This window comes from Neoarius graeffei, chromosome 1, assembly GCF_027579695.1.
Source record: "Neoarius graeffei isolate fNeoGra1 chromosome 1, fNeoGra1.pri, whole genome shotgun sequence".
In the NCBI taxonomy this organism is placed as follows: Eukaryota; Metazoa; Chordata; class Actinopteri; order Siluriformes; family Ariidae; genus Neoarius; species Neoarius graeffei.
Window position 1 is genome coordinate 81419269 of NC_083569.1, and position 7907 is coordinate 81427175.

Genomic DNA, 7907 nt, shown 5'->3' on the forward strand with positions numbered 1-7907 from the left:
TAGAATATTGAGTTCTTCGTGTTCTGTGAAAGGAATATTTAAATAATATTGGCTGGCTTTTTTGTGGTATATCAGATATACACTACCGTTCAAAAGTTTGGGGTCACCCAGACAATTTAGTGTTTTCCATGAAAAGTCACACTTTTATTTCCCACCATAAGTTGTAAAATGAATAGAAAATATAGTCAAGACATTTTTCTGGCCATTTTGAGCATTTAATCGAGCCCACAAATGTGATGCTCCAGAAACTCAATCTGCTCAAAGGAAGGTCAGTTTTATAGCTTCTCTAAAGAGCTCAACTGTTTTCAGCTGTGCTAACATGATTGTACAAGGGTTTTCTAATCATCCATTAGCCTTCTGAGGCAATGAGCAAACACATTGTACCATTAGAACACTGGAGTGAGAGTTGCTGGAAATGGGCCTCTATACACCTATGGAGATATTGCACCAAAAACCACACATTTGCAGCTAGAATAGTCATTTACCACATTAGCAATGTATAGAGTGCATTTCTGATTAGTTTAAAGTGATCTTCGTTGAAAAGAACAGTGCTTTTCTTTCAAAAATAAGGACATTTCAAAGTGACCCCAAACTTTTGAACGGTAGTGTATTCCATTCAGCTAGCATGACATTGAACGAGACGAGTTCAGTATCATGCTAGCTGAAGGGACTATATCTGATATACTACAAAAAAAAAGCCAGCCAATATTATTATACATACACTTTATATCAACATTCTTGAAGGCCAATGTTAGCTTACGTGTGACTCTGTGCCGTTAGTGCAGCAGTGAAGTAATTAACCTTCCAGCCAGTGTAGCGTTCATCAGTAGCCTTAAGGCCAATTTATGCTGACAACCCAGTCCTCGCAGATGGCGTCGCAGACAGTGTCTGCGTAGCCCCCCCCACCTTCGCAGACGCTCTGCGCGCACCTCCCAAAAATTGTGACCACCGCAGAAGCCTCGCAGACAGCGCCACAGACAAGAGGGCTTTGATTGGTCCACTCTACATCCGCTGTACACGCACTTCTGCTTCCTTACTTTCCCGGTTTGTTTTGTTTTCACGACTGGCATTTTTAAAAACACAAGCGAAGATGGAGCAGCACGAAGAGCGGCTGATTGAGGAAGTACGGACATCTATACGACTCCAGTTCTAGTCATTATAAAAAAAAAAGTTCTAGTCATTATAAGTAACCGGAGGATAAACACTCCACTAACCACACCCACCAACTACTTCTAGCGGCTTCGCGCCCCCTTGCGTTGCGCCGGTGAATAACATCGCGCACGCCTATTACTCCCCGCTCAACAATAAATTACAACTGTCTGCGAAAAGCTATCTGCGAAAGCCTTGTCGCAAGAGCATGCAGAGGCCTTTAGCAAATGCTAAAAATGCAGTCAGGCCAGTGCTATCGAGAGCAAGTAGCACAGGCTAATGACAGAGAAACTAAGATTTCTGTCTCCAGACTCCTCTTCCACACGCACTGCTACAGTATTTTTCACTCAGCCTTAAGTATTAATTTCCCTGTGTAATTTACTGAGTTACTTTTAAAATCAACACCGACAGCTACATACAATGGCGCGCCCTGGCAGCCATGTTTGTTTGATATCTCGGATGCATCTCTTTTCCAGTTTTTTGATGTCCGTTGGTATGTTTTTCTCTTGTAAATATGCATGAATATCTAATGAAGTTTTGGTAACCTTTCAGGTCTTCATGGCATCTTCCTCGTTCCTGGTGAACACAGAAATGCTTCTGCACATATGCAGCAGAAAACTTTCTCATTGAATATTCGCATCAGCTCCGACGTGTGACGTCATGCTGTCTTGACAACCATGCAATATCGTAAACTATAATTCAACGCTGCTTCTCCATTGGGTGGAGTGGTGTAATACATGTAGGATAAGCGATATGCTAGCAATATTGCATGCTATCGAACCAAATGAATGAGACCCACTGGAAGGGAATAGAACGCGTGGTTTTATTCCATTGAAAGTGTACTGTATGTGTAATATTGCATTTTATTGTTTGTTCAGTACCAGGCTCATTTGGCAGAGCCCCCAAGCTGTCTGAAAATCAGGGCACCTTCAGCACAACTCCAGAACCCCACACGCAGACTAAAATGTGAGTTCTTGAATAAGCTAATTAGAAACAAGTCACTTGTGATAGTTCAAGAATTTCTAATGCAATTATTTTCAGATAGTTTGTAATGAAGTTAAAAGACTGCCTCAGCTCTGCTGTTGTGTCCTTGACGTAGGTCTTATGTAAGCTCCGGTTATCATGGGGAAAGCGTAGTAGATTTTTCTCAGCCTGACCTTGTAGAGAAGCACAGCAATATCATCACGCCACAGTGAGTGGAGTTTCCCCGTCTTTTTTTTTTTTTTCCTCAGTTCTCACCTCTGAAAATGTGGCAGTGTCATTACAGATTCTTGATGTAGATGCCAAAGTGATGATTCATTATCTGTCTTGCTCTCTCCAGACTTTACAAGGAGAGAGAGAGGCAATTATTGAAACGCTCCCCTGAGATGGAGCTCCCCAGTCAGCCTGACCTCTGGCAGTTATATGATCGAGATAACACATTTAATCCATGGGGAGCAGGTAAACGAGGTGAGCGGGGGCCAAGGGATTATGGAGATGATGGCAGTCTGTCAGGATTTAATTCTGGTAATACTATCCCAGACCCCACCAGAACCCCTCTAGAGCCAGATCCACAGGGAGAAGAGCTTTTCCCCAGGAATGGCTCTGTTAACAGGGGAAACCCACAGGCTGTCATGGGATTACCAGAGACACATCGTGAGATCTCCAGTAGGAAGGAAGGAATCCAGGTACTGGCTACTAGTGAAGAGGATTGTAAAGCAGAGACAATAATACATGCCCCTCCTGTGAAGAGATGGAGGTTTGGTAATCTTCAAATACCCATAGTCACCTGTTCAAAGCAGTTTGAGGAAGACGGGCAGAAGAGCGATGCTGGGAAAACAAATGAAGAGAAAAGAGAAATAACTGAAGAAATAGAAGTCGATCAGAAATCTGCTGGAGAAAGAACACAGAAGTTTGAACTGAACGCAGCTTGCTTTGGTGGTGTCGCAGAAAGTAGTTGCGACAAAGTACGTGAAAACGGACAGAAAGAAATTGGATACTCAAGATCATTGGAGTACCAGAGTTATTTGAATGAGAAACCTACTTCCAGGAAAGAAAGTCACAAAACTAGTCCGGTCTTAGCTGGTTCTTGGCATGACTCAGCTGCTAATGAAAGCCATCTGCCAGTTCATCACAAGTTGGCTTCAGTCAGTACCAGTGAGACCGATCAGGACAAAGAAAAAGCATCAGCAATGGAGATAGAACCAGCCAAAGTGGAACATGTGTGGCACAATGCTGGTAAGTGGAATAATAGTTATAGTGTCCAGAAGGTGGCGCTCAAACACTGTCAATGCATCCTCAGATCCTCACTCTCAGTGGTAGAGTCATGGCATTAGAGTTAAACACTCCCAGCTCCCAGCAAAGCTCCCTCTCAGCTAGTCAGCCCAGAATAATCATCTTTATTTGTGTAGCACCTTTTGATAAATATTGATATAACATTCAGCTCATGAGGAAATTAACAGAGATAAGAATCAAGTGGAGACATGAGTGCAGTGCTGAAACTCTGGGATAACTCAATGGCATTACGTGCTCTAAGGTGGTTCTTGCTCGAGTAAGCTGATGACCTGCTCCATGACCTGCTGCACCCGGAGATTCCTGGCATCTCGGTTTTGTTTCTTGTTCCGTGTGCAGCAGGTCATTGAGCAGAGTGAGTTCAGAGATGCAGGCTGTTCCCAATGCACCACTGACTTCTCCAGATTACTGCTTACACACACACACATGCTTCTAAACTGATCCTGTACAAATTGTTTTCTGGCTCTCAACCTGACGCCGAGGTTAACTCATGTGATCAGTGGCGTCTGCAGCTCAGGTGTACTTCTCAACTGATCTGACTTTGTTGGCATTTACAATTATAAAGATTCTTAAAATGGGGCCCCCGTGCGCACACCTTTTTTTTTTTTTTTTTTAAATAATTGAAGCTCATGGTTGCAGGCATGCTCATGCATGAAGAAGAAGAACTTTATCACATGTACACTAAGTACAATGAAATTCCTCCTCTGCATTTAACCCATCTGAAGCAATGAACACACACATACCCAGAGTAGTGGGCAGCTATGCTACAGCGCCCGGGGGTTAGGTGCCTTGCCTAAGGGCGCCTTCAGCCCAAGGCCACCCCATGTTAACCTAAACTTTGAATTGTGGAGGAAACCCATGCAGACATGGGGAGAACATGCAAACTCCACACAGAAAGGCCCATGTTGGTCACTGGGCTTGAACTCAGAACCTTCTTCTTGCTGTGAAATGACCGTGCTGACCACTACACCACCATGCCTCCTCATTTAATGGGTTAGACAAAACGGTACTGGTTGGAAGGACACTTTTGTCAGGGGTAACACTTACAGTTCACACACAATAGTAGATGATTACATACTGAAGACAGCTGTCTGTGGAATGTAAAGTGATAAATACATTATATGGCCAAAAGTATGTGGACACCTGGATATCACACACCCATATGTGTTTTTTGAATCTCCTCTTTGTTATAATAATCCACTGTTCTGGGAAGATTTTCCAGTAGATTTTGGTGTGGCTGTGGAGATTACCCAACTCAGCTATAAGAATATTAGTGAAGCCAAGCACTGATGAAAACGAGGAGGCTTGGAGCACAGTCATTGTTCCAATTCATCCCCAAAGTGTTCGATGGGCTTGAGGTTAGGCCCCTGAGGTTCTTCCTCTTCAGCAATGGCAAATCGTGGCCCTTGGACCTTTCTGCAAAGGGGCATTGTCATGCTGGTACAGTGGTGCTTGAAAGTTTGTGAACCCTTTAGAATTTTCTATATTTCTGCATAAATATGACCTAAAACATCATCAGATTTTCACACAAGTCCTAAAAGTAGATAAAGAGAACCCAGTTAAACAAATGAGACAAAAATATTATACTTGGTCATTTATTTATTGAGGAAAATGATCCAATATTACATATCTGTGAGTGGCAAAAGTCAGATGAAACCTTCGCTTTCAGTATCTGATGTGACCCCCTTGTGCAGCAATAACTGCAACTAAATGTTTGCGGTAACTGTTGATCAGTCCTGCACACCGGCTTGGAGGAATTTTAGCCCATTCCTCCGTACAGAACAGCTTCAGCTCTGGGATGTTGGTGGGTTTCCTCACATGAACTGCTCGCTTCAGGTCCTTCCACAACATTTCCATTGGATGAAGGTCAGGACTTTGACTTGGCCATTCCAAAACATTAACTTTATTCTTCTTTAACCATTCTTTGGTAGAACGACTTGTGTGCTTGGGGTCGTTGTCTTGCTGCATGACCCACCTTCTCTTGAGATTCAGTTCATGGACAGATGTCCTGACATTTTCCTTTAGAATTCGCTGGTATAATTCAGAATTCATTGTTCCATCAATGATGGCAAGCTGTCCTGGCTCAGATGCAGCAAAACAGGCCCAAACCATGATACTACCACCACCATGTTTCACAGATGGGATAAGGTTCTTATGGTGGAATGCAATGTTTTCCTTTCTCCAAACATAATGCTTCTCATTTAAACCAAAAAGTTCTATTTTGGTCTCATCCGTCCACAAAACATTTTTCCAATAGCCTTCTGGCTTGTCCACGTGATCTTTAGCAAACTGCAGACGAGCAGCAGTGTTCTTTTTGGAGAGCAGTGGCTTTCTCCTTGCAACCCTGCCATGCACACCACTGTTGTTCAGTGTTCTCCTGATGGTGGACTCATGAACATTAGCCAATGTGAGAGAGGCCTTCAGTTGCTTAGAAGTTACCCTGGGGTCCTTTGTGACCTCGCCAACTATTACACGCCTTGCTCTTGGAGTGATCTTTATTGGTCGACCACTCCTGGGGAGGGTAACAATGGTCTTGAATTTCCTCCATTTGTACACAATCTGTCTGACTGTGGATTGGTGGAGTCCAAACTCTTTAGAGATGGTTTTGTAACCTTTTCCAGCCTGATGAGCATCAACAACGCTTTTTCTGAGGTCCTCAGAAATCTCCTTTGTTCGTGCCATGATACACTTCCACAAACATGTGTTGTGAAGATCAGACTTTGATAGATCCCTGTTCTTTAAATAAAACAGGGTGCCCACTCACACCTGATTGTCATCCCATTGATTGAAAACACCTGACTCTAATTTCACCTTCAAATTAACTAATAATCCTAGAGGTTCACATACTTTTGCCACTTACAGATATGTAATATTGGATCATTTTCCTCAATAAATAAATGACCAAGTATAATATTTTTGTCTCATTTGTTTAACTGGGTTCTCTTTATCTACTTTTAGGACTTGTGTGAAAATCTGATGATGTTTTAGGTCATATTTATGCAGAAATATAGACAATTCTAAAGGGTTCACAAACTTTTTCATGCACCACTGTAATATTAATGCTACAGCAAGCATACAAAGGCATCCTGTACAATTGTGTGCTTTAAACCTTTTGGCAATGGTTTGTGACCCACATATTACATTCATGGTGTTGAGCAGACACTCTTATCTAGAGCGACCTGGGGAGCAGTTGGGGCTTAGATGCCTTGCTCAAGCTCACTTTAGCCATTCCTGCTGGTCCCAAAGCTGCTTCTCTCCTCTTTAGGCCATGGTTTCCCCCAACATATGGTTGTGATGCTCAGGTGTTCACATACTTTTGACTCTTTAGTGTATCTTGCCTGGCTTAATTTCAGAGTCTCATAAGTGAGACAGAGCCAGAGCAGAAAGAAACTCAGTTTCGTTAATATGACAGAGTTAGCAACCCTGCATGAGATGTTTATATTAATCTCAAATTCTGTTCAAATTAATGCAACACAGTATTAATGATTTTGCAAAATGAGTGAACAGGTAACCAGCACAGTCATGTCTTGAATGACTAACAAGATCAAATACTATTAGCTTTTCTCACCATGAACAGATGTTGAGCAGTCAAAGACGCAGCAATAGTTACTTTGCGAAACTTACCTGGCAGGGGCAATACCATGATCAAGATGGTGGTTTGCCCAAAGTGAGGCTCAGCTATTGCACTTCTGGCTGTGCTGTCCTTTGCAAATTCCTCAAATGCAGGAATCTCGACTGCATTTTTTTTTTGGGGGGGTGGGTGCAACCATGGCCTGAAAGTTAGAAAAGCAGCCTTGGGCCCTAAAGGTCACCAGTTCAATTCCCAGGGCCGGCAGGAAAATGTGAGGGGAGTTGAGTGAATGAACAGCACTTTCCCCTCCCTCTGTAACGTGGCTGAAGTGCCCTTGAGTGAGGCACCTAACCCCCAACTGCTCCCCAGGCGCTGTAGCATAGCTGCCCACTGCTCTGGGTATGTGTGTGTGTGTGTGCGCGCTCATTGCTCACTTGTGTGTGCATGCGTGTGTTCACCGCTTCAGATGGGTTAAATGCAGAGGAAGAATTTCACTGCGCTTGAGTGTACAAAAACGTGACCGGTAAAGGCTTCTTCTTCAGTGTAGCTCGAATTAACAGCTCCTGGGAGACTGTGGGTTCAAAATCCAGCGATGCCACAGCTGTATGCCAAGTCAAGTTTATTTCTATAGCACATTTAACAGTCGCAAAGCAGCTTTACAGAATTTGAACGACTTTATACATAAGCTAATTTTATCCCCAATGAGCACGCCTGTGGCGACGGTGGCAAGGAAAATCTCCCTCAGACGACATGAGGAAGAAACCTCGAGAGGAACCAGACTCAAAAAGGAACCCATCCCCATCCGGGCAACAACAGACAACATGACCATAACATTAACAGTCCTAACATAAAGTCAGCTTCGGTGATGCTATAAACCCCCCACCGACGGAAACCCGAGCGCAAAACCATTCACGAC

At 43.3% G+C, this 7907-nt stretch overlaps 1 non-coding gene across 1 annotated transcript; it reads left to right on the forward strand.

Moving 5' to 3' along the window:
• Window positions 1-7036: 7036 nt before the first annotated feature.
• On the forward strand, window positions 7037-7196 carry LOC132896937 (U1 spliceosomal RNA). Its single transcript, XR_009656211.1, has one exon. It is a non-coding gene; the product is annotated as a U1 spliceosomal RNA (small nuclear RNA).
• Window positions 7197-7907: the final 711 nt, after the last annotated feature.